The sequence below is a fragment of the Arachis stenosperma genome, chromosome 10 (assembly GCF_014773155.1).
Source record: "Arachis stenosperma cultivar V10309 chromosome 10, arast.V10309.gnm1.PFL2, whole genome shotgun sequence".
Classification (NCBI taxonomy): domain Eukaryota; kingdom Viridiplantae; phylum Streptophyta; class Magnoliopsida; order Fabales; family Fabaceae; genus Arachis; species Arachis stenosperma.
Window position 1 is genome coordinate 9,936,551 of NC_080386.1, and position 20,502 is coordinate 9,957,052.

Below are 20,502 nucleotides of genomic sequence, written 5' to 3' on the forward strand. Positions count from 1 at the left end.
GAGTTCTATGCCAATGCATGGATCACCAAGAGCCATGATCAAAGTGTGAACCCGAACCCAAAGAATTGGCTTACAATGGTTCGGGGAAAATGCTTAGATTTTAGTCCGGAAAATGTAAGGTTGGCATTCAACTTGCCCATGATGCAAGAAGATGAACACCCTTACACTAGAAGGGTCAACTTTGATCAAAGGTTGGACCAAGTCCTCATAGACATTTGTGAAGAGGGTGCTCAATGGAAGAGATATTTAAGAAGGAAGCCGGTTCAACTAAGAAGGCATGACCTCAAGCCCGTGGCTAGGGGATGGTTGGAGTTTATCCAACGCTCAATCATTCCTACTAGCAACCGGTCTGAAGTTACTATAGACCGGGCCATCATGATTCATAGCATCATGATTAGAGAGGAAGTAGAAGTTCATGAGGTTATAGCCCAAGAACTTTATAAGGTGGCGGACAAGTCCTCTACCTTGGCAAGGTTAGCCTTTCCTCATCTCATTTGTCACCTCTGTTATTCAGTTGGAATTGACATAGAGGGAGACATCCCCATTGATGAGGACAAGCCCATCACTAAGAAAAGGATGGAGCAAACAAGAGATCCCACTCATCATGAAATCCCTGAGATACCTCAAGGGATGCACTTTCCTCCACAAAACTATTGGGAGCAAATTAACACCTCCCTAGGAGAATTGAGTTCCAACATGGGACAACTAAGGGTGGAGCACCAAGAACATTCCATCCTCCTCCATGAAATTAGAGAAGATCAAAGAATCATGAGAGAGGAACAACAAAGGCAAGGAAGAGACATTGAGGAGCTCAAGCACTCCATAAGATCTTCAAGAGGAAGAACAAGCCGCCATCACTAAGGTGGACCCGTTCTTTAATTTCCTTGTTCTTTATTTTCCTGTTTTTCGAATTTTCATGCTTATGTTTATCTATGTTTGTGTCTTATGATCATTAATGTCTTAGTGTCTATGCCTTAAAGTTATGAATGTCCTATGAATCCATCACCTTTCTTGAATAAAAAATGTTCTTAATTGAAAAAGAGAATAATTGCATGAATTTTGAATTTTATAACAGATTAATTATTTTGATGTGGTGGCAATATTTTGGTTTCTGAATGTATGCTTGAACAGTGCATATGTCTTTTGAATTTGTTGTTCATGAATGTTGGCTCTTGAAAGAATGATGAAAAAGGAGACATGTTACTGAGGATCTGAAAAATCATAAAAATGATTCTTGAAGCAAGAAAAAGCAGTGAATACAAAAAAAAACGAAAAAAAAAAGAAAAAGAAAAAAAGTAATGAAGTTGTGATCCAAGGCAAAAAGAGTGTGCTTAAGAACCCTGGACACCTCTAACTGGGGACTCTAGCAAAGCTGAGTCACAATCTGAAAAAGTTCACCCAATTATGTGTATGTGGCATGTATGTATCCGGTGGTAATACTGGAAGACAGAGTGCTTTGGGCCACGGCCAAGACTCATAAAGTAGCTGTGTTCAAGAATCATCATACTTAACTAGGAGAATCAATAACACTATCTGGATTCTGAGTTCCTATAGAAGCCAATTATTCTGAATTTCAAAGGATAGAGTGAGATGCCAAAACTGTTCAGAGGCAAAAAGCTAAAAGCCCCGCTCATCTAATTAATACTGATCTTCATAGATATTTTTGGAATTCACTGCATATTCTCTTCTTTCTATCTTATTTGATTTTCAGTTGCTTGGGGACAAGCAACAATTTAAGTTTGGTGTTGTGATGAGCGGATAATTTATACGTTTTTGGGCATTGTTTTTAGTATGTTTTAGTTAGTTTTTAGTATATTTTTATTAGTTTTTAGATAAAATTCACTTTTCTGGACTTTACTATGAGTTTGTGTATTTTTCTGTGATTTCAGGTATTTTCTAGCTGAAGTTGAGGGACCTGAGCAAAAATCTGATTCAGAGGCTGAAAAGGACTGCAGATGCTGTTGGATTCTGACCTCCCTGCACTCGAAGTGCATTTTCTGGAGCTACAGAAGCCCAATTGGCGCGCTCTTAACTTCTTTGAAAAGTAGACATCCTGGGCTTTCCAGCAATGTATAATAGTCCATACTTTGCTCGAGATTTGATGGCCCAAACCGGCGTTCCAAATCAGCTCAAAACTGCCCGGTGTTAAACGCCGGAACTGGCACAAGAATGGGAGTTAAACGCCCAAACTGGCACAAAAGCTGGCGTTTAACTCCAAGAAAAGTCTCTACACATGAAAGCTTTAATGCTCAGCTCAAGCACACACCAAGTGGGCCTGGAAGTGGATTTTTATGTCATTTACTCATCTTTGTAAACCTTAGGCTACTAGTTCTTTATAAATAAGACCTTTTGCTATTGTATTTTCATCTTTGGACGTCTAGTTCTTAGATCATCTGGGTAGCTATCTTTGAGTAGTCTTATGCTATCTTAGATCATTGGGAGGCTGGCCTCACGGCCATGCCTAGACCTTGTTCTTATGTATTTTCAACGGTGGAGTTTCTACACACCATAGATTAAGGTGTGGAGCTCTGCTGTACCTCGAGTATTAATGCAATTACTATTATTCTTCTATTCAATTCAGCTTGTTCTTATTCTAAGATATCACTTGTTCCTCAACTTGATGAATGTGATGATCCGTGACACTCATCATCATTCTCACCTATGAACGTGTGCCTGACAACCACCTCCGTTCTACCTTAGACTGAGTGGATATTTCTTGGATTCCTTAATCGGAATCTTTGTGGTATAAGCTAGAATTGATGGCGGCATTCAAGAGAATCTGGAAGGTCTAAACCTTGTCTGTGGTATTCTGAGTAGGATTCAATGATTGAATGACTGTGATGAGCTTCAAACTCCTGAAGGCTGGGCGTTGGTGACAGACGCAAAAGAATCAATGGATTCTATTCCAACCTGATTGAGAACCGACAGATGATTAGCCGTGCTGTGACAGAGCGCGTTGAACATTTTCACTGAGAGGACGGGACTGTAGCCACTGACAACGGTGATGCCCAACATACAGCTTGCCATGGAAATGAGTAAGAAGGATTGGATGAAGACAGTAGAAAAGCAGAGAGACGGAAGAAACAAAGCATCTCCATACGCTTATCTGAAATTCTCACCAATGAACTACATAAGTATCTCTATCTTTATTTTATGTTTTATTCATATATCCTCCATAACCATTTGAATCTGCCTGACTGAGACTTACAAGGTGACCATAGCTTGCTTCATACCAACAATCTCCGTGGGATCAACCCTTACTCGCGTAAGGTTTATTACTTGGACGACCCAGTGCACTTGCTGGTTAGTTGTGCGAAGTTGTGATAAAGAGTTGAGATTGCAATTGAGCGTACCATGTTGATGGCGCCATTGATGATCACAATTTCGTGCACCACTCCTCTCCTCCATCGTCGTCGCCGAGCTCGCCTCCTCCGTCGTCGTCGCCGAGCTCGCCTCCTCCATCGTCGCCCTTACTCGCCGCCGGTAATACTCTGCCTTCCACCTCGCCTCCTGTTTAATCATTGCCTCCTCTTTCCACCTTGCTGCCTTCTGATTTTCTGTGATTGATTTTATGATTTATTAGCTTGCGATTTGTTCATGATTTGTTATCTGTGCTTGATTTTATAATTTTTCTGTGCTTTATAGTTTGCGATCTGTGTTCATGTTTGTTATCTGTGTTCATGTTTTGTTATCTGGATTCATGATTTGGTATCTGTTCATGATTTGTTATTAATATATGAATTCATGATGAGGTCATCAGAAAAATTCTTTTTGAGGTCATCAGAAAAATTCTGTGTTCATGATGAGGTTATCAGAAAAATTCTTTGCTCCTTTACATGTTCACATTGTGTTTCCATAAAATTCCTTTAATGTTTAGCATTAAAAGTAGGTGGCTACATGAATTGCATGTCTCTTCTTGCAATGCTGGTAAACTGTGCTATCTGAAATACTATTGTTGCTGAGATAGGACGATATTCAAGAACTGCAAAATTCAAGATATTTACAACAGATCAAATATAAATTTTGTGCCTTAAAGAGCTGCAATTCTTTGGTTAGTTATATAGACTATGAACTTGTAACATTTGGGATTGATGGATTTGAAAGGATTATTAAAAAAAAGGCAACAAGGAGGTACAGATATATATGCCTGAAATAATCATGAGCTTGATGCATACTATTGTGCTAAAATTCAACTTTGCTTTGAAGAAAGGGGTTAGCAAGGATGTACCTTGATCATTTGGTGACAAAGGGTCTAATACTATGTCAAAATTTTAAACTGCTTAGTGACAACTTATGATACATTTTATACATGATGGATTTGTCATTATGTGCGTTTTTTTTTTAGTTATAAACTTTGATGTTTGAAGTTGTTTGTGAACTTCTAATATTAAGTTATGGATAATTTATTATGTGAAATTTTAAATTTTATTAAGTTAGAAAGGATTGAATTTATATATTTAAAATTATTTTTAGGTTCTTTAATAATTTTATTTAATATTTTATTAAATCGATTGAACCCCGGTTGAACCCCGGTCGAACCAATAAATTATTGAACCAGTAACCTCATCGATTTATTAATCGGTCCGATTCTCGCAACCTTGCTAAAGACAGTAAAATCCTTGATCAGTTAGGATGGTTCCGTAGTACAAATCTTTGAAAGAGGATAATGACTTAGTGATTAAAGATTTTAACTGAGTTAGAAAAGAAGTTTTATAATTGATCTGTACCATTCATAAGTAAAAATGAAGTTTATAAAAGACAAAATTAGTAATAATCATATTATAAATATATTAGAAGAAGAAAAGATGAGAGAATACCAAAAAAAGGGTTATAATTTTATTCATATAAGACTTATTAATTTTAGACTAAAAATTAATATTCCCATTTTGATGGTTATAAGCGATACAAAATTTAAAAAATTTTAAGAATTTCTAATTGCTATATAGAGAATAATTGTCATGATGGCCTAATATTTTTTAGTTGTTATCAAAATTTTGCCATGAATTTAAAAAATAGATTAGTGAACATTTTAATGCAAAATATAATAAAAATTTAAAAAATTGGTATCTTACTAGATATTCTAAAATAGAAACCATACAAATAAGAGAATTTTATATATTATATTGATAAAAAAGTAAAATTAATTTATATTTCTTTGATTGGTTTAATAATTGTTTTCAAGATTAAAAGAGAGTTTTGTTCTTTAACAAAAACGACCTCTATTTGAAAAACTAATCCAAGTCAAGCTATAGAATAACAATATTCTCCTTGAGAGACCATAAAACTACCAGTGGCCCAAGACTTACAATTAGAAGCCACTCTTTATAAGAATAGTAGTGTAGAAAGCACTGTAGATAAAAATGTTGGGAATAAGGAGTATGACCACAATCCAATCAATCATGTTTCAAATACTTTGTTATTGTTATTATATTAAAATGTTAATATAATAACGTCCTAGATTAAATTTAGAGATTTATTATTATGATAGTGATCATAATATTGAGAAATAAATCTTTTATAATTTAATCTAAATTGTTCTTGGTCATAGGATTATTAAAAAGGACATTAATAATCCGGAAAGATCAATATATATATAATGGTCTTCATTGGATGAAAATTAATAGATCTCATTTATTAAATTATATATATAGATGGTGCATATAGGGATATGACCATTGAACTGGCTCACTCTGAGAATTCCTAATGGTTATAATTACCGCATATTTGTCAATAGGATATTCTCAAGATGAACATAGTAATAGAGTTTCCTTTGACCTGCGACTGTCATAGTAATTAACAACGTATTTATTATACTTTGATTCCGGACACCTAATACCCTAGGGTGCTAGTTGAATGGATATTGGGTATGATTTAAATACTTGTAGAATTAATGATCAGTCAATAAGGAATCCGTCAACTCTCGGTAAAGAGTTTGAGCTCTATGATTATAATGAATGAGATGAATAAAACCTTGGCCAAGGGAATTGAATGAATGAAGAAATGAGTTTCTTAAGTCATTCACAGTTCATTATAATAATGGTAACAAGTTAGAGTTTGACAATTAAACCATACTCTAAAGGTTAACCAAGAGCTGGAAAGATGGAAGGAATTATACTTTGTTCTTCTAAGGTTCTTAGTAAAAATATGTTATTTCATACTATCGGGTCGTTGAGGAGTGTTGCTAGACGCCAACCTTGATTAGTAAATTTAGTATGACTAATTTACTACCCGCTTAGTATTGAACCTATGGGGTCACACACTAACGAGTGTTCTAACCTTTGCTATAGAATTATTTAATTATTATTTTGATTTGATCAAATAAATAATTATATTAATTTAGATGGAATATTGTTATATTTTTTGCTAGAACCAAAAATATAATAATAGTATGATAATTGAGAATATTAAATGAGATTTGAGAATAATTAGATATTCTGTTTATAAATTTGGATGAGATCCTAACTGATTCTGTTTTCAAATTGAGTTATGATATGATTCATAAAATTTGAAGGATTCAGATTTGGAATTTCAAGATATGATTTAAATTTGAATTGAGAATCAAATTAAAAATCAGTAACAAATCTCATGCTATATATATGTATGCCAATAGTAGAGGAAGGTGATGTAGACGCGAATAACAAGAGTTTTATTCCTTTATCTCTACACACATAAATGTATGTGAGCCTAATTTTTGGAGAAGAATTTTATGGCATGCAAAGAGTTGCAAGAGGTTTCTCAATTTAGATCAGATGTCCATTGGTCAAGGAGTTGACAGCAAATGTTGGTCTCGGTGTGGATACGCATAGCGCCTTCGTACCATCGAAGGAGAAAAAATTTTTTACTAGCGTACTCAGGTATTTAGATCTGATCTACTATATATTTATTATTGGAATAAAATTTAAACACAAAATAGATCTTTAGGATTACCTTCTTTTCTTCCGCTGCGTGTTATGAACACATGGTAATCCTTCAGTGGTATCAGAGCTTTGGCTTTTTTGTATTTAAATTTTTATCCCTATTTTCTTAAAGTTTATGAATTAATAGGATTAATTCAAATTGTTTTTAAGCATGTGATGTATTTATTTTCATTGAGATGATTTTCTAATAAATTAATAGTTAATTTATTTTAATTATTTAATTGTGATTAAATTATCAGATTTTAATATAAAAGTTATATTTATAATCAAATATTTTGTATGATTTTATTTATTTATTAAATTTTATTGTGATTTTGATCACAATAAAAAGAATAAGATACAAAATATCTTTTGTTCATTTTTTATATATATAAGTGTATATATAAAGGTCAAATTTGATTTGATCATTTTTAATGCTAAACGTTAGTACATGAAAATCAAATTTTGATTTAATTGATGTTTTTGAACACTATAATTTTAGAAATTAGTTTTTCTAATTTTCTTGATTATAAAGAGCGACTTGACAACCATGAGTTTTATTTTCAAGATAACAATCAGTATATACATTTGATGTATTAGAGATTTAATTTTATATTTTTCCTAGACAACTTGGGAGTATAAAATTTAATCTATGAATACTGATGAAAAATTCTCTAACAATAGAGATAAATCCTAAAAGTTAGGAGATTGTCAAACAAATAAATTTATCTCTTGTTTACAAGGAACGACCTGACAACCAGGAGACTTGTAATCACGGATAGAATTTATTCATGTATATGATGATGCATAAGGAGAATTAATTTTATATTTGAACCTAGACAACCTAGGGGTATAAAATATAATTCAGTTAAATAATTGTCTGACAACCAGATAATTATTTGGGATTATAATTATATGAGATACAATTTAATCATGTTTATTTGGAATAGGAATGAGTAATAACTCGACAACCAAGATACTCATTCGTGATTCTAAATAATTTTGTCAGAAATATAGATTTCTTGATTTATTTTCATATTTTAAATTTTTAAATATGTCCATCTTTCGTATGGCATACTTGAAAGTAATATATTGGCTACAATTTGAGAATTGTTCTCATGTATAATCCTATTGAAATAATATTGTCCAATAAAATTGGTGATGGATTAGTCAGTACTTGTGAAGTATCTAAAGTAATATTTTACTATAATATGGATTGTTTTGATAACCATGGGTTTTAATTTCAAAAGCATATACCCACTATTTATTACTGAACATCTTGAGAAGATGTATGGTGCCCAAAGTAAGATAGTATGACTATCAAAGATTTTATTTAAACTAGTGGGAGTATTGGACAATATATTTTGAATTAAACAACTTTAGAAGTTGGAATGTCATTAGCCAAATGGCTTTAGCGAAAATTATTCTTGCAAGCATTTTTAGAGATTTATTTTATTACCAACAATTTATAATTGCCCTTAATATGATTAAGGTTTGTGATCCTTTTGGAAAAACTCAATATGAGTATTGGGGATGCAAATCAAAATTGCTCTTAAGGGTTAGTTTGACCAATAATAAAGATATTGAGTATTTTTATTACAAGAGCTTAAAGTAAAATCTCTAAATTATCTAATTGATATTCTATTGAATAGAGAATGAAATTCTCTCCATGCACAAATACTAGTACTCTATGTACTCCATCATGTTTAAGAAACATGAAATTTGATTTAGTTGAATATTATTATTTGTTAAATATTTAGACTATATTTTAGAAATGTGGCTAAATTAACAAATTTCTCACTAAATCAATTTTTTACTCATATGAGATATGGAAAAGGCATAAGCTGAAACTCAAGAACATTAGAGTTTGGAGATGTCTTATATGTGTTAAGAGATTGCACAATAATAGAATTGATATTAGGTCCAATAAATGAGATTTATTGCTTACCCTAAAGAAATAATGAGATTATTTTTATCACTCTTCTTATGACAAAGTGTCTATGATAAGAGGTAAAACTCCTTTTTAAAAAATGGATTCCATCTTAAGAAAAGAGTGGAAGTACAAACTAACTTTTTGAAAAAGTAGCCTATTTGTATAATGATACAATTCTATAAAGATAGATCTAATGGTTACTTAGATTTTTTATAATCATGTTCAATAAGGATTGTCCTTAAAATAAAATTATGCACTATTGTAGTGGAAGATTTCATATTTTGAGAAAATGTGATATTTATTATGCACTATGTGTATTTTACAAAAGGACAAGCAAACACATGTTCTCGAGAGCTAAGGTGTTTAAGGTCAAAAGAGTTTTAATGAACACAAACGTGCATTGAAAAATTATACACATGATTGATTGACTCTAGTGCAAGTGGGAGATTATTGTGATAATAGTATGCCCAAGATCCAATCTATCATGATTGGCTCTCGTGCAAGTGGGAGATTGTTGGGAATAAGGAGTATGACCACAATCCAATCAATCATGTTTCAAATAATTTGTTATTGTTATTATATTAAAATATTAATATAATAACATCCTAGATTAAATTTAGAGATTTATTATTATGATAGTGATCATAATATTGAGAAATAAATCTTTTATAATTTAATCTAAATTGTTCTTGGTCATAGGATTATTAAAAAGGACATTAATAATCCGGAAAGATCAATATATATATAATGGTCTTCATTGGATGAAGATTAATAGATCTCATTTATTAAATTATATATATAGATGGTGCATATAGGGATATGACCATTGAACTGGCTCACTCTGAGAATTCCTAATGGTTATAATTACCGCATATTTGTCAATAGGATATTCTCAAGATGAACATAGTAATAGAGTTTCCTTTGACATGCGACTGTCATAGTAATTAACAACGTATTTATTATACTTTGATTCCGGACACCTAATACCCTAGGGTGCTAGTTGAATGGATATTGGGTATGATTTAAATACTTGTAGAATTAATGATCATTCAATAAGGAATCTCTCAACTCTCGGTAAAGAGTTTGAGCTCTATGATTATAATGAATGAGATGAATAAAACCTTGGCCAAGGGAATTGAATGAATGAAGAAATGAGTTTCTTAAGTCATTCACAGTTCATTATAATAATGGTAACAAGTTAGAGTTTGACAATTAAACCATACTCTAAAGGTTAACCAAGAGCTGGAAAGATGGAAGGAATTATACTTTGTTCTTCTAAGGTTCTTAGTAAAAATATGTTACTTCATACTATCGGGTCGTTGAGGAGTGTTGCTAGACGCCAACATTGATTAGTAAATTTAGTATGACTAATTTACTACCCGCTTAGTATTGAACCTATGGGATCACACACTAACGAGTGTTCTAACCTTTGCTATAGAATTATTTAATTATTATTTTGATTTGATCAAATAAATAATTATATTAATTCAGATGGAATATTATTATATTTTTTGCTAGCACCAAAAATATAATAATAGTATGATAATTGAGAATATTAAATGAGATTTGAGAATAATTAGTTATTCTATTTCTAAATTTGGATGAGATCCTAACTGATTCTGTTTTCAAATTGAGTTATGATATGATTCATAAAATTTGAAGGATTCAGATTTGGAATTTCAAGATATGATTTAAATTTGAATTGAGAATTAAATTTAAAATCAGTAACAAATCTCATGCTATATATATGTATGCCAATAGTAGAGGAAGGTGATGTAGACGCGAATAACAAGAGTTTTATTCCTTTATCTCTACACACATAAATGTATGTGAGCCTAATTTTTGGAGAAGAATTTTATGGCATGCAAAGAGTTGCAAGAGGTTTCTCAATTTAGATCAGATGTCCATTGGTCAAGGAATTGACAGCAAATGTTGGTCTCGATGTGGATACGCATAGCGCCTTCGTACCATCGAAGGAGAATATTTTTTACTAACGTACTAAGGTATTTAGATCTGATCTACTATATATTTATTATTGGAATAAATTTTAAACACAAAATAGATCTTTAGGATTACCTTCTTTTCTTCCGCTGCGTGTTATGAACACATAGTAATCCTTCAAAAAATGACATTAAAAAATTCCTCAGCAACTTAACTATACTAACACAGTTTTAGATGTTATGAAAAATTAATTAGAAAGAATTGAATATAAACATAGAAAAAGCAAACTTATAGAAAAACCCATATACAAGTTTTAAAATGCTCACATAATCAAACTGAAAACAAATGTAGAAAGCGACATAAATGATATAAAAGAAAACTTAAATTAATAAGTAAGGGGACAGACGACTATCAATACCATAAGTTTGGAAGTTAATAAAATGTCACTAAAATCTTAAAATTACTAAAAACTCAAAAATTATTATCCACGACTAACCCTGGTAGATGTAAGTATTGAGACAAGAACACAATTAGTATAGAATAGTTTTACGGGTTCTGATTTAGTAGAATAGAATTTAGACGGATTAAGTGAGCAATGTAACACCTTACCACACAGAGCTTTACGCTTAAGTCGTAAATCAATGGTGGCGAAGCATTATGACACTCAAAAAGAGAGATACATACATAATACTTGAAGAATAATATTATAACTAGGAGCCTGTGAAGAAAAGTAAACGTCGATAGTCATTAATCACACGCGAAATACGTTAACGCGAGTAAATGTCATATACAAAAGCAAAACATATACATAAGTTCACAATAGAATATATAATAGTCACTAGTCTCGACCCACAAAGAGAAGGCCGGCTAAAATATTACAACACTTGAGAATTTTCAAAATATATAACTTATCTCTTCAACAAAAAGCCTCTAAGAGAAAATACAGAATATACAGTAAAGTTTCAAAAGTGAAGAGAATTCTAAAGCCAAAATAAATTTCAAAGGTGATCCTCTTCGCTTTGCCACCTAAAACTCCCACACTCTCAGCGAGGTGCGTTGCATCCTGCATTTGAAAAATAACAAATCCATGACGAGTGAGAACCCGAAGGTTTCCAGTAGGGTAACAGTTTCAAATAAAGACTATATAAGGAAATATGAATCTTCTAGACAATCCCGATCTCCAACTTCTCAAAAATCCAAACCTAAGATCTTAACTAATCCACATAGGATTAATTTTGCTAAATTAAACGTACTCTAAACTACAACCAATCCCATTCATTCCTAAAAGTCATCATCTTTAATGCCAGTCCCAAGTCTCATTAATGAAATCAAATACAAACAATAAGCAGTACAAACCAAACACAATTAGAGAGCAATTATAATAAATAGTACATTTAATAGTTAATAGAATGTTAATTAGGCAAACCAAAATAGTTATGCAGACCCAAGAAATTTCAAACAAATGCAATATAATGCATGCCTGTCCTAGTGGGCGTGAGCTCATGTGTCGGTTAAATTGTCAGACCTGACACATCCAGTAGCTAATCCAGATATCATCTCTCTACCGTGCATCCCAGGAGGAACATAACACACATATATATGATTAACGAGAAGGAAATCCTCAACCTTCTGGAAGGAAATCCTCTACCTTCCACTATCTCACTAGAGGCAGCGCTATCTGGGATATAGTGTTCGTCACACTTCACAATTAGAGAGAGACTATGATGTAGTAAGAAAGGGAATTCTCAACCTAACTCATCCACACCACAGCCAGAAATTAAATCGAAGGAAATCCTCAACCTTTTACCTAATTTCCCGGTATAACAAGAGAAGAAATCCTTAACCCCACTTGTCTACCAGAACAAGAGAGTGAATCCCCAACCTCAACTTGTCTATCCGTGAGCGGGACAAAGCCACCGTCCCCACTGTGGGTGGAATGAACCACCATTCTCACAACATCAATCATAATCACAATCAAACATAACCAAGATCAAAATTAAAACCACAATTATATATAATCATATTTCAATCAAATCTTATCATAATCTTAATTCTTTATGTTCATATTTATCACAAGGATAATTATCCTCAAATCGTGAGTGAGATAAAACTTCCGTTCTCACCACAGTGGGTGACGTGCCTCTAATGACCAGTTTAGAAATTTTAATAAATCAAAATTCAAATTCGTCGCAAGTACAGTTCCAAACCGGTAACTAGCACTGTCAGAGTTTAATTTGGTTGTCACAGGTTCAACCTAATTCGAATAAAAATAGCTGAGAGTATTACTCCCGGGTCGTTCTTCTTAAGATGTGCAATTGTGTGAATTAGATTTGGTTAGAATAACTGGGGCTGATAAGCAATAACAAGAAATTAAACTGCAAAACTAAATATGCGAAAAACTTAAACTGCAAGAAACTAAAACAAGATGATGAAATTATCAACTAAACAATTATGGAATCAACAAAGCATGACATGAATTAAAATCTATTCTAAGGAAACTAATTAAACTAACTAAAGATAACTAAAACAGAAAATAATCAAAGAAGGTTTTTGGGTTTTAGTATAAACGTAAAAAGCTCTTGGCTAAGGTATAGAAAAAGGAGTCACCATCCTTGTTTAACAATCATATGACGACAATTATGAGAAATCAATCCCATTAAGCATATGTCTATGCTTGAGGTAAGTCAAATAGGCATAGTCAACATCAATCTATAAGTCCTAATCTAACTACTAATTGACTTAGTAGAAGACTGGTGTCAATAGATATCAATTTACCTAACATAGATCCCACATTATCAATCCAATTAGACACAATGATCCAAGATTATCCAATTTCTTTAACCTAAGCCAAAAGTGTGAAAAACTATTCCATAATTAAAGAAAATATTTCATCAAGCACTTGGTATGCACTAAAAAAACATGGATAAATTATAAAATAAATAGAAGTTAAAACTACTAACTACATATAATCACTATCAAAGGCTATAATAGACATGGAAGAAACATAAAATTCAAATTCAATTAAAGAAAATTCTAAATTTATAATAGTATCAAACTATAGTCATAGGTAACAAAAATGAGTAACTAACAAGTAAACTAGATAATTGAGAGTGCAATGACTACAAAATTAAGAAAAGAACTAAAATTAAATAAGATCCAAACCACAATTCAATAGCAAAATATTGATAATCCCAAAAAACCTAGAGAGAAGGAGGAGTTCTCTCTCTAGAAAAAGAACTAAAAAAACTTCAAAACAAAAACTAACTATTTTTTAAGTATGAGTGTGTATGTCCATCTTCTTCCATTCCTAAGTCAATTAGCCTCAATTTGGGCTTGAAAATGTGCCAAAAGTGCTCCATAAATTGCCACTCACGTGTTCTTTTAATGGGGCACGCTTTTGGTGTTCTGCGTACATGGCAAGGGCCCACTTACGTGAGACTGGCAAAACTCACATCATGCATACGCGGTAATGGGCTCGCATACGTGAGACTACTGAAGCTTCAAAATTCCAAATCTTCATGATTCCTTGCTTTTGCATGCCCATCTTTACTTTTTCAAGCCATCCTTACCCTATAGGTCCTGAAACACTTGAACACACATATCAAGGCATTGAATGGAATCAAGAGTGAAATAAATTTAATCGATTAAAGGCCTCAAAAAGAATGATTTAGTCACTTAAGTACAATTAGAAGAAAATCATAAAAACATGAAATTTCCATGAATAAATGTGAGAAAAATCGACAAATTCTACTCATTTAAAGCAGATAAATACTATGAAATATGGATTCATTAGTAGGGAATTGAACCAAAAGAAATCCTCAACCTTCTATCCAATTTTTTTATGCAACAAGAGAGAGAATCATCAACCTAACCTGTCTATTGCAACACAAGAGAGGGAATCCTCAACCTCAACTTGCCTACTCGTGAGCGGGACAAAGTCATCGTCCTCACCGTGGGTGGGACAAACCACCATCCCCATAATATCAATAACATAAGCGAGACAAAAATCCACGTCCTTGCCAATTCAGTTATCATATCACATAATCATGCAAGAGGGACAAAACACATGTCCTTACCAATTAGTAATCATTATCGACCAAACCTATTATCATAATCAAATCTATCATTAATCATAATCGCTAGCATATATCTCAAACATAGTTTTCATCATAAATCTCATATAAATCCTCACTTTTTGACATAAGCCTTTAATCAAATCGGTTCAATCATAACCATAATTAATCTTAACCAATCATACCTCATCTATTACTAAAATAACTACCATCATCGATCTGTGAGCGGGGCAAAACCACCGTCCTCACCATGGATGGAACGAACCACCATCCTCACAATATTTAATACATTTTATTTTACACGTCTTATAGGGGAGTACCCCAATTTAAATTCATTAAATCTATCCCTAATGATATTAAGGTCAAAAATATAAATTTTAGAGTTCATACGAAGGTTACAGGAGGTTACAAATTCGTCGAATGTGCTAAATGGTTCAAAAATAGTATTTCAATAAAAATAGGGGATCGTGTATATGCATGGCTCGTGTGTACGTGCGGAACCTGATTCAGTTTTAGCAAGAAATTGGCATCGTGCGTACGCATGGATTGTGCGTACACGCGTCATGTGTATGCATGCATCGTGCGTCTGCGCAGAACCTAGTTCGGCCACCAATTCTGCAAACTCTACACAATTCAATTTTAAATACTAATTTTCAAACACCCATAACTTTTGCTAAAACACTTGTTTTCCCTTCATTCTTCAACCGTCTTAAAGTAGACATTCCCGATTTTAATTCAAGATAAATTTTATTGATTTTCAAATTTCAGAGGCCAAGTTATAACCTTTCAAAGTTGACCAAGATTTTCCAAAAATACATTTTTCTACAACATTAGATTTTACCATTTCTCAATTATTTCTCTTTTGAAACCAACATCAACAAGCCTCATCCATCATTTACACTCCATCAACTCATCAAACACTCTGGCTGGGAAAGCATCACAGTGGTAGCAAGGAGCTCACTGTCTATTGCAACAAGGGAATAGAGATGGGATAATCACCTAGAAGGTGTTCAGAGAGAAGTTTTACAAAAAATATTTTTCAAATTCTGCAACGCAAGCTAAGGAGTTGGAATTGCTACAACTGAAGTAATGATCTTTGACCGTGGCTGCTTACAGGAGCAAGTTTGAATAATTATGCTGCTTTTCGAGGAATTATCAGGGTGCCCCTAAAGGGTACGAGGAATGGAAATGTATAAAGTCTCAAGATGGTCTGAGAGATGACATCATGCAAGCTGTGGTGCCCCTTGAGATAAAAAAATTTGCGGAGTTGGTAAACAAGAGTCGCGTGGTAGAGGATCACTCTAAGAGGATTGAAATTCCCGGGACCAACCGTGGTGACTACCACAACCAAGAATGTGCAAGATTCTTTGCTCTAAGAGGCCATAACTTCAAGAGAGAAGGTTACAATAAACAACCCCAGCAAGCCCAGAACAACTTTCGAAGGAAGAATAACAACAACAATCATCAAGAAAGGAGGTATGGGAGGCAGCCTCAGAATGATATTATATGTAGGCGGTGTGAAAGCTATCACCCAGGAACTCTGTGTTGAGCTGGATTGGGACTATGTTACAGATGTGGAGGAGCTGGTCATATGTCCTAGAACTATCCTGAGAAGGCTAACCAGAATGCTGCTAGAGCCCCACAGCAAGGCCATGTATACATTATAATGGCAGAGGATATTGTCGGGTCTGATACCTTGGTTAGAGGTAAATAAGAGATTGGTGATAATGTGTTAAATGCATGGTATGACTGATAAGTTGCTAATTTAGGATCGTTGATGCTGAAATTATATTTGAATTTAGATTTAATAGCATATTATATGATGACTTAGGATAATATTGGGTATTTGGTAAATTGTTGAGTACATGAGACAGGTAAAAATGGGAAAAAGTAAATGAGCATGATTTAGGCTTGAAATTGGATGGATTTGACATTGAGTGGCATTCGGTTTTAGTTAGGATGAATAAAATTGTTTGTGTCTATGATTTGTTGATTATTGTTGAGACTGTGGATGAAATATGATGAGTATGTTTACGATTAAATGGTTATGAGATTATGGGATACATGAGTAAGTTCTGATTTTGATGATAATGGATTAGTTTACAATATGCATATATTGTAAATTCTGTATTGATGGAAATTAGTGCAAGTTGGTGTTATGTTGGGAGTGAAAATTTTATGAGAATTTAACATGGTTGTAATTAATGTAAATAAGAACGGATAACCTGAATAGGTACCCTGAAGTGTGTTAAGATCTTAGGTAGTGTGATTATTTTGATTAAGGATTTTAATGAACTTGTGATTTAAACTTAGAAATGCGCTAGGGTCCCAAATTACAATTGAAGTCTTGGGATAAGCGTAAGCATTATTTAGGTTATATGTTGAGAAAGCTTAGAAGCGGGCCTAGATTTTGTAGTCCGATAAGAGAATATGATGTAAATGCATGGTAGGCATTTGATTTTAGTTGTCATAAATGGAATTTAGTGATTATCTAATATGTTAATTTGTGGTTTAGTGCTTAAGGAATGAGTGATTTGACTCTTACTAGATAAAAATCAGAGTGACGTAGCAGAAGCTTGCGAAAGTATTAACATAGGATAGATACGAATAAGAGCTGTAGAAGGTGACTAAAAAAATATTTTAGGCTTAAGTACTCAAAGATTTTAGCATGTTGATTTCCAAAAAAATTAAGTTTGATTATGGCTGTAAGATTCGATTGATTTAGAAATGGTTGCGAAAATGAGTGTCGGTGTGTAATTGGATTTGGGTAATAAATGAGTGCAAGATGTTGTGTTTGAAGAACAGTTATTACGATAATAGATCATGTTGATTTTGGTTTTATGATAAAGACTAAAAATAATTAGTTTTAAACAAATCCAAGATGTGGAATTGAAGTGTTGAGTTGTGTTGAAGTGGGAATGCTAAGGTTGTGTTGCGAATAAATTGAGAAAACCTGCGAAGGTTGGTGATTTTTGACTTAGAAGAGATTTCATCAATTTCGGTAAGAATATAAAGAGTTTTGAAGACTTTGAGTTATGATTTTGATTGGTAGTTGTGGAAGGTTTTATAAATAGGAAGATGAACGTGATATTTGATTAGCTATTAAAAAAGATCTAGAGAAAGTTAAGAGTAAGACAAGGAAATACAGCGTAGACTTAAAATTTGATTAAGTTTATGAGTGGATGTGATAAAGTATGAGGGAGGTGATAAAGTATTTAAATTGACATTAAAAGGTAGGATGAATGATGTGAGTTTGGTTGAATTTGAGGAAGCTTTCAATGGTGACCTAGCCCAAGTTTTGTTTTCTTTTCATGAACTAAATTTTGAGGACAAAATTTTAAATAAGGTGGGTAGGATATAAAATCCGGTTAAACTGTAAGTAATTAAGTAATTAATTAAATATGAAAAAATGGTTAGAAAAGTTAGCAATCAAAATTTGATCATTTAAACATAATATTTGAACTCAATGAATTTTTCTAAGTCGAAAAATATAGTTTTCTGCGTAAAGACGCGCACTAAACATTTAACTAACAGTATCGGGTCCAAGTGAGTCCAAGCCCACACATATGTATATCCATAACTTAATGAAATCTAGCACCAATTCACCATTTTGAGAGAGAGGTTCGGTGGTGAAGAGAGAAGAGAGTGGAGAAATGAAACCTTAGCAATCCATCAACTTCAAACCTCCATAACTTTTGCTCTGGTGCTCCGATTGACGAGTCGTTTATGACCATACGTTGCTCTTCTCACCCTCTTTAATTATATTTAGGTATTATGATGAGTATCTCATTGTCCTTTACCTATTTTTATTTTTCCCTTCTGATTTTGTATTTTGGTTTGGGTTTTGAGAAGATCTTGTAATTTTGGTTGTTTAGGGGTGCTCTAGTAGGAGCTATTGATGCGTTTTATCAACTCTTTTTATGGATTAAGGTAAGAATCCTCCAACTCTTGTGATTTATGAGATTTTATAAATCCTAAGTTGATGTATGTATGAAATTGTGTATATTAGAGTATTGGGTGCTTTTGAGTACACATTTGGAACTTGAGATTAGCTTGTAGAGCTTTTGGGTGTGCCTTGAAATGGAAAATTCAAGTGTTGGGTGTAAATCGCCGTCACTAAAGGTACGATTTAAGTTTTATTTAAGTACTGAGTGTGATGAGAATTTGTAGGTTAGATACCCCTACGATTATGTTTGAATTGTGTAATTGGATGGTATTGATATGTATAGTTGATATGTTGTGGTAATTAATGATTGGGTTGAGAATTGTGTGATTTTGCATATTTGGTGTATTGAGAAATTTGATGAATTGGATAATGATTTTTTTGTTGTGGAATATGTATTAAATTTGTGAATTTGGACAGGAGGCCGGGAAAAAGGTAAGGACGATAAGTGATGATTGAATTATGTGATGATGTATGTGATTGAATAATGTTTGGTTGCTCGGGTAGATGGCGGGTCGAGTAAGGTCGAGGTGGGAGCGACTGGGTGTTAGAGAGGATCTGGACCTGGGCGTGAGCTTCGGGGGTGAAGTGATCGGCCGAACTGGTCAATGGGTCAGTAGGTGGGGTCACCTGCAAGGACACTCTGATGCTTAAGTTAGTAGCCGTACGAAGAGGCGGCCAAATAGGGTAAGAAAGGTGACGTACCTCTGGAGAAGGGTAGGTCCCTCCCGATTTATACTCTGAGCTCGGGTAGGTGATGACAAGCCATCTTGTGCTAGCTTTTCAAGCATTTTTCACTTGTTTCATTAGGTTTTATGCACTTTCTTGTATTGTAAGTAAGTAATTTGGAGTGGATTTGCATGGTTATGTTAAATCAATCAACCATCCTTTATTTGACACAAAATCATGAGGTTTAAGCTAGAATTAGTTTGTTTTTGAATGATTTATAAACCTTGTGAATTTGGTGATGCTTTGATTGGTTGTTTTGATTACTTGTAGGTGAAGAAATGATAAAAAAAAAAGAAAAAAGAATCTTAGAGCACACTTTGGACCTTAAGCCACGCTTTGAAAAGCGTGGCCCAAGGCACAAAAGCGTGGCGTTCAACAAAGGAGCAAGGACCATAGAAGGCCATAGCGCTTAAAGATTTAGCGCAGCGCTCTTTTATTAAGCGCTAAAGAAGAGGCACACCATTATGAAACCAAACAAGGCCAAGGAAGCGCTCAAAGCATAGCGCTTTCTAATTTGGCGCTGCGCTTTCTCTTTTAGCACTACAAGGAGCAACAACAAGGCCAGTGCTTGAATTGGAGAAAGCGCTACGCTTAAAATCTTCACTTTATCGGGCTCCATTCCAAAATAAATGTAAAGCACAACTCCAAGCAATGAGGCCACCAAGTTTTGAACCTTGCACATGAGGCATAAGGAAAGCGCTACCTCACAAGGAAATTGCTAGTACATGAAGCCAGCAAGGTTCAAACTGGGAACCTTGCACAAGTTAAAGGGGCGCTGTGCTACCCTGCACAAGAAATTGGCACAAATTGGGAGCAAGCAAGGATCGAAAGTGGAGCCTCACTCAAGCATGTAGCGCTGCGCTTAATTACTTAGCATAGCGCTATGAAGAAGTGCACCAAATAGGCTTGACAAGGCAAGGAGCGCTACGCTGCATTACTTAGCGCAGCGCTATGGACAATGCTGAAGAAGGTTGACACGGGCTTGGG